Consider the following 6,950-nt stretch of genomic DNA (forward strand, 5'->3'; position numbering starts at 1 on the left):
CAGAAACTGCTCAGACAAGTAATTCAACTGTTAGGGTAAAAGTAAGCCAGCTGAATTATTTTTATTCTGCCTTGCTCAGCTTATTTCTCTGTTTTTCCTCTTCTCTGGGGGTGCTTTCCCTCACCAAGAACGGGATCTTTGGTCCCCATTCTCCCCGCATGAATGTCCCGGATGCTATTTCTCTTGGTATTTATCAATGCTGGTTTTGCACGTCTCTCTTGGAGGGACTCTAATCTCTTCAGAGGCAAAAGTCATGTCTGTGTCTGGATAAGACCCGACACTAGCCCGAGGACAGCAGGGTGCTGAAAACACTCTCCATTGCAAATCAGTGAATGTCCCCACTGACTCTTACTTCCCAGCCAAGCCATCTCAGCTCCAAACACGCCTCTCTTGAGTGGTGTAGTCATGTGTTTATCATTTTATTCATGCAAAGTTGTTTTCAAAACTGCCTCTCAAATGTGGGGTAATTCAGAAGTCTGGAATCACATCAGCCCTAATCAGTGTCCTTAATCAATTATTCGCATTGGAATTGGTTAACTGAAAGTCAAGAATAACCACACCCACCCAACTTGAGTGATGAAGAATCAACTTGGCGGATGCTGTGGTCTGAATATTTGTGTCTCCCCATGTTCATATGTTGAAATCTAATCACCAGGACCCTGATGTTAGGAGGTGGAGCCCTTAGGAAATGATAAGAACATGAGGGTGGGGCCCTCACAAATAGGATTAGGGCCCTTATAGGACAGGCCTTGCAGCCTCCACAGGTGAGGACAGAGTAGGAAGGTGCCATCTGTGAACTAGAAAGTGGGTTCCCACCAGACAGACACTGAATCTTAAGTATGGATTTCCCAACTTCCAGGACTGTGAGAAATAAATTTCTAATGCTTATAAGCCATTTAGTTTATGGTATTTTGTTATAGCAGCAGAAGAAAAGTTTTTACCATGAACTACAAAGAGGTTACATAGTTTTTTAGGGAGGTGCTCTTTACACAATCATGCTGTTAAGTTAGTTATGGAAAAAAAATATAAGTGATTATTTTAAACATGCATTCTGAAAACCAGTATGATTTTCTGCTAAATCTTTTTGCAATTAGGAAACAAGAATGCACAAAGCTAAGTTTTGCCAACAGCAAATGTGACTTGAACTTGCTCTGTGGGAGTTGTCCCTGCTCTGGGAACATCCTTAGCAACAACTCTCCCTCCTACCCCAAGTTCTCCTGTCTGGGGAGCTGATCCTGAGGCAGAGGATGCTGTTGATCCAGACACAGATAGTCAGTCTCCCTTAAGATGGTTTGCCCAGAGAGGAATATGCGTCCACCAGATGGCAGTGTGCCTGTGACCCGATGGAATAGCTGGTTTCTGCTTAGCCACAGCCATGGCTAGACCTGTCCAACTGGTAGACTCTAGCCATATGTGGCTATGGAGCCCCTGAAGGGTGGCTGGTCCCTGAGAGATGCTGTGAGGATAAACCTCAAAGACTGATTACAAGAGAGACGAAAGAGGAGGACGAGGAGGAAAGGGAGGAGAGGAAGAAAAAGAAAACCTATTTCATGAATAATCATCTTATATTGGTTACATGTTGAATAATACAACACAAGTTTGAATGCACTAGGTGAAGTAAAATGTATATGAAAACTGATTTTACTTGTTTCCTTTCCCTAGAAAACATAACATTACCTATTTGGTCTCATTATGTTTCTGTGGGCCCGAGAAGTGAGGCAGGTGGGGAGGGAAGGATGGGGAAGCTGGGTAGAGCTGGTGATCAAAGTCCAATGCAAAGTGGAAATCTCATGTCCATGGGCAATAACCACCACCTGGTCTTACATTTCAGCTCCTTCGTTTATTTTGGACTTGCTTAATCATTTTAGGAATTGCTTTCTCCATCTGGAAACAGGCATAAAAATGCTGCCTTCTCATAGGAGTGCTGGGAGGGTTAGATGCAGGATGACCATAAGCTGTGGTCTGCTCAGGCCCACATCCTAGGGTGATTAGCAACAGCACCCCCTTCAGGTACAGGATTTTCCCAGTTAAAGCAATAAGTAGCAGGTCTCCCTAGTTAAATGAGATTATGTGTATTAAACACTTGGGACACAATTTTATGTGTAAGCACACAATTTTACGTATAAAAAGATGACACAATTCAGAGATGGAAGGTGGTGATTTCCTTGTCTACAATTCCACATAATGACTAACTCTGATCTTCACTTCTGCTTGAAGTAGAAACTCAGCCCAGTCATTTTCAGGTAAGTTAGGTTATTTCAGAATTATATGCAAATCCAGAGTTCTGTCTCCTCCCTTCCTTTCCAAGGGTAGTGTCTAAGTTGGAGAAGGGGAGTCTCATGCAGGTCACAGCACAGAGCAGGGAGGGGGTATTTGATTATCTACCCAATTTGCTCTCTGTTCCCCCACCTCTGGTTACTTCCCCCACTACCGATGACATCAGGCTCCTGCCGTGGTCCACGTCTCCTCCTCCACTGTGGAACCCCTGACCCTCGCTGGGGTCTCTGCCTCCCCATCCTCCTCAGGATTGGCCATGGCTTTCCTTTTCAGAGGTTGACCTTGGAGGCTGACTCTGTTCCTCTCTGTCTCAGTTCCTTTCTTCTGTTCTCTGAAACAGGATGACTTTTACACTTTAGAGTGGGAGGATCCATTCATCTGGTAACCAGGCAGACTTTGCACCTGCTCCGTCCTAGATGTGCTAAGCTCATGGGGTGTGGGGATAAATAAAACGGGCTGTTTTCCTCAAGGAAAATGTAGCCTTAACCGAGACACTCACCCAAATGGCAAGTGGGAAATGCTCACTGCCAGGAAAGAAGTGTGGATAAAGGCCTTCAAGACTGGGGAGGAAGAACTGGTCACTGTGGGAAAGAAAGCTGGGTTGGGGAACTGGTGAGATGAGCTAGTGTGCAACAGTCTCGAGGAGCACCTGGAACTGTGGAGGGACAGTGTCCAGTGGAGGGACAGTATCCAGCGGAGGGACAGTGTCCGGAGGAAGACTCAGTGTGAGCAAAGCCTTGGAGGCAGACTGCATTTTGGTGTAGAATCAGTGGTTCTGTTTGACTGGGGGAAGGTTGTCAATGGGGAGGAAGGGGACATCAGGCTGAAAGCTCTGGAAAGCTCTGGATGAAAAGTTGTGAGTTTGGGTTTGGTCTCATGGACACAGTTTCTGAGTAGGGGAGTGGATGTCATCAGAACTGTATTTCAACAACCCTTACCTCGAAGTCACAAGTGACACAGAGGAGGGCGGGTGGGGGCTAAGGGGACCCAGTCCAGAGGCCCTAAAGAGGAAGGGGGCTGGAGATTTGGTGGAAGGAGGTTGTTTGCAACCAGACACAGAACAGCAGAACTTTCATAATCTCTATACCCGAGAACACCAGGGAGGTGCAGGTTACGAGAACCCAAAAAACAAGAAGGTTGTGCAGAGCCAGATGCCTTGGTGGGGGCAGGGCTTCTGTCAAGGTGACCTCACAAAGAAGGAAGCAGGTGAACATCGACTTGGTGGCCCTGTTGGCTGAGAGTAGATCATGATGAACAAATGGGTATTTCCTGCAAAGCTTCCATAGTCTCTGATGTCAGGTAAGAAGCAGAGTACTGATTCCCCAGGAGAGAATGATGTCTGGCTGTTTATTCTTTTATTCAATAACTTTTATTGGGTTTCTTTCTTATTACAAGTGTAGTACATGTTCATTGCAGAGAAATTAGAGATTATAGACAAGTAGCAAGAAAAAATTAAAAATCAGTAGGAATCCCACTCTTCAGACAAAATTGCCGTATACAAAAACGCAATTGTTATGAACTTTTACATTAAAATATATAGTTTAGATGTCTTTCTATGTTGGTAGCTATGAATAGATGTCATTCTGAATGCCACTTTTACATGGAGGCACCACGGTTTATTTAAACAACCCCTCTTAGTGGAGAGTCTTGGGGGCACTCTACATCCTATCAACACTGTGCCCCTGGAGCTAAATGCTTACACTCTTTAGCTTCAGTTCCGAGCAGTGGGATTGCGGGGGCAAAGGGAACGCTCATTGGAAAGGTATTATTACAACACGCTCTAGCATTAACTTTAGAAAAAAGAATATCACTTAAGGGTTAGGGTGGGGACTTCCTGGTGACACCTTAGAAGTTTTAGAAGCCTGAGAATCCTTAGTGAATCTGGGCAAATCACTTTCCCGAGCTGGGCCTCAGTTTTCTGGTCCATAAAATGGGGATGGTGATAAAAGTGTGCACCCCACAGGGTGGTGGGGAGCATCCTCCTAAGTAAAGCATCACAAGAATGGAAAAACAAGTATCGGGTGTACTCGGTACTAATGTGAAACCAGTAGGTGAACAACTATACACTCACACGAAAGAAAAACACGATGAAATTCAAGAAGGGGGCGGGGGGAGGGGAGGAGGAGTGGGAAGGAGAAAGGGGGCTGTGTTTGCGCTCACCTGACAAGTACAACCTATGTTGAGGTCTATGGCACACCTCCTGTGTGAAGGGCTCAATTGCATCTTGAACTTTACCTAACAAATGCAAACAGTGTAACCTAATCGTATGTACCCCTACATTAATCTAAAATTAAATAATAATAATAATAATATAGTACAAAAAAGTTAATAAGTACAAGGTGATTGGAATAGATTATAGAACATGATAAGCATTTTTTTAAAGAGTTACCTGTTACTATTTGCACAAGTCATCTTCCACAGGAGACACTGAGTGCCTTAATGTTCTCCATATTAAATGCAGAAATGCAACTTTTTCTTGAAGATTTTTAACTCCAGCTCCATCGTAATACTGAAGCAGAAAGCAGAAGGCCCCTGGAACCAGGCTGAGTTGACACCTGCAGGATGGTTTAACTGGAAGTAACGCGTCTCTTCAGCGATCTTGCCTCAATATCACTTGTTCAAGCTGACATTTGTGAGGAGCTGGGAACAGAGAACCCAGACGTTCCCTGTCAGGGTTGTGCCTGTGGGCCGGGGCCTACATGGCTGACTGAGGGCCGATCCATGAGGGTGACGCGTAGCCACCTTCTCCTCAGCACTGAGCTGCCCACGTGGCTTTGCCTGCTGGATGGAAAGACTCTCACTGAGGTGTGGCTTGGGAGTCACACCAGCTCTGGCTTTGGCCTTAGGAGTTCAGATTGGGTGACAGGGAAGGAAGAGAGAGTGGGCCGGGGGCATCTGGTGGTTTCCAGAGGGCCTGCTGTCACTCTAGAAGAGCTATTGCTCCTTGCCTGGGCCTCCTAATTGGGCACTTTCAGCTCTCAGGGCATCCTCCTCTCTCTAGCAGCCTTCCATTAGACACACCCAGCCCTGCCTGGGAGCTTTGTAAAGGCTGTTCCCTCAGCCTGGAATGCTCTTCCTCAAACTTCCCTTGGCTGGCAACTTGGTGTCACCTCTATCTATCCATTCAAGAATCTCGCACCTCTAGGCCTTAAGGATAGAGAGATAATCAAGAGAGAAAATGCTCCTTACGGAGCTCACTCTACAGTGGAGAGAAGCAGACAGCAAACAAAATGTGCTTAAGAAATCATGAGAGTGGCTGGGTGCAGTGCTGACGCCTGTAACCTAGCACTCGGGGAGGCCAAGGCAGCTGGATTGCTTGAGCTGAGGAGTTGAGATCAGCCTGTGCAAAAGCCAGACTCTGTCTCTAAAACTAGCTGGGAGTTGTGGTGGGCGTCTGTAGTTGGGCTGAGGTGAGAGGATCGCTTGAGCCCGAGAGTTTGAAGTTGTAACCTGTGATGCCACAGCACTCTGCCCAGGGTGACAAAATGGGACTATGTTTCAACAAACAAACAAAAGAAAGAAATAAAAGAAAAAGAAGTAAAGAAATTATCACACCGCTCCTCAGTGAAACTGGGTGAGATGATGGGGGGCCTTGATGCTGGTTTGGACTGCATGGTCGGAAGGCTCACTGAGGAGGTGACATTAATCCCGAAATTGCTCAGAAAGAAGAAACCAACCAAGTTTCCCAGGGAGGTTATAACAATGGTTCTCAACCTGATCAATTTATCTTAAGATATTTTTGAGGGGTGTGCACAGAGTAGAGGGCCTGAAAAATGGCTCCTCTGTTCATAACATGCCCAGCAGAAATCGGGGTCATTGTGATGAGGGGCACAAAACTTGAACATATTCTCTACATGTGAAGAAGAAGAAGAATTTGATTAAATGTATGTGGTGGGTGTAGGGCTGATCACTGTGTAATTCTTTCAACTGTACTGTACTGTTTTAAAAATTGCCTAATAAAATATTGGAAAATTTTAAAAAAGATATTTTTAGTCGTCACAACTGGGTGGAGGGAGGTGGGGTGTTGCATCTCATATCTAGTGGGTAGAGGTGAGGGGTACTGCTAAGTGTCACAGTGCACAATAAGGTCCCCCACCACAAAGAATCACCCCACTCAGAAGAACAACGAGACAACACCCATACTGTTATTCCAACTAACAGTCTCTCTTCTGCTCACAGACAGAGAGAAAAAGAATGACAAGGGACAAAATATTACATGTAAATTTAACTAAAGTAACAACATTTACGAATCATGGCGATTTATGCAGAAACTGGAGTTTGTCATTCAACAGATAATTGCTGAGCATCTACTAGGTACGAGGCATTTAGAGACCTATCAATACATGGAAGAAACTTCTCCCCATTTCCACCTCTCTCCTTTCTCACCCCACACAGAAGCAAGAAACAGCAGAGTGGGAAAAGCCGGGGTAGGTTCAAAACATTAATTTGTACTCCTAAGAATACTCGTCAAATTTTTGGTTGAAAAGGTCAAGTAGATTTTGGTAGAGAAGGGATAGTAAATAACAATTTCTTTCTTGTGAACACCCATGAACTCATATTTTATGTTTCTGAAACTTGGATCCATCCAATAATCAACATCTATCATTAATATAGAATTTTCCTGAAAAGCTTTCATGAGATTGATTGTATGTCTCACAGTGCAGAGTATCTTT

General features: G+C 44.9%; 1 protein-coding gene and 1 pseudogene across 1 annotated transcript in view; one reads left to right on the plus strand and one right to left on the minus strand.

Annotated features, from left to right (window-relative positions):
- KCNIP1 (potassium voltage-gated channel interacting protein 1) overlaps positions 1-6,950 on the minus strand; it is a 374,830-nt gene that overhangs the window by 311,554 nt on the left and 56,326 nt on the right. The gene's annotated exons all lie outside the window — the stretch shown is intronic.
- Positions 6,021-6,135, plus strand: LOC111727225 (annotated as a pseudogene).

The sequence above is a fragment of the Otolemur garnettii genome, unplaced genomic scaffold (assembly GCF_000181295.1).
Source record: "Otolemur garnettii isolate 467f Iridium unplaced genomic scaffold, OtoGar3 scaffold00003, whole genome shotgun sequence".
In the NCBI taxonomy this organism is placed as follows: Eukaryota; Metazoa; Chordata; class Mammalia; order Primates; family Galagidae; genus Otolemur; species Otolemur garnettii.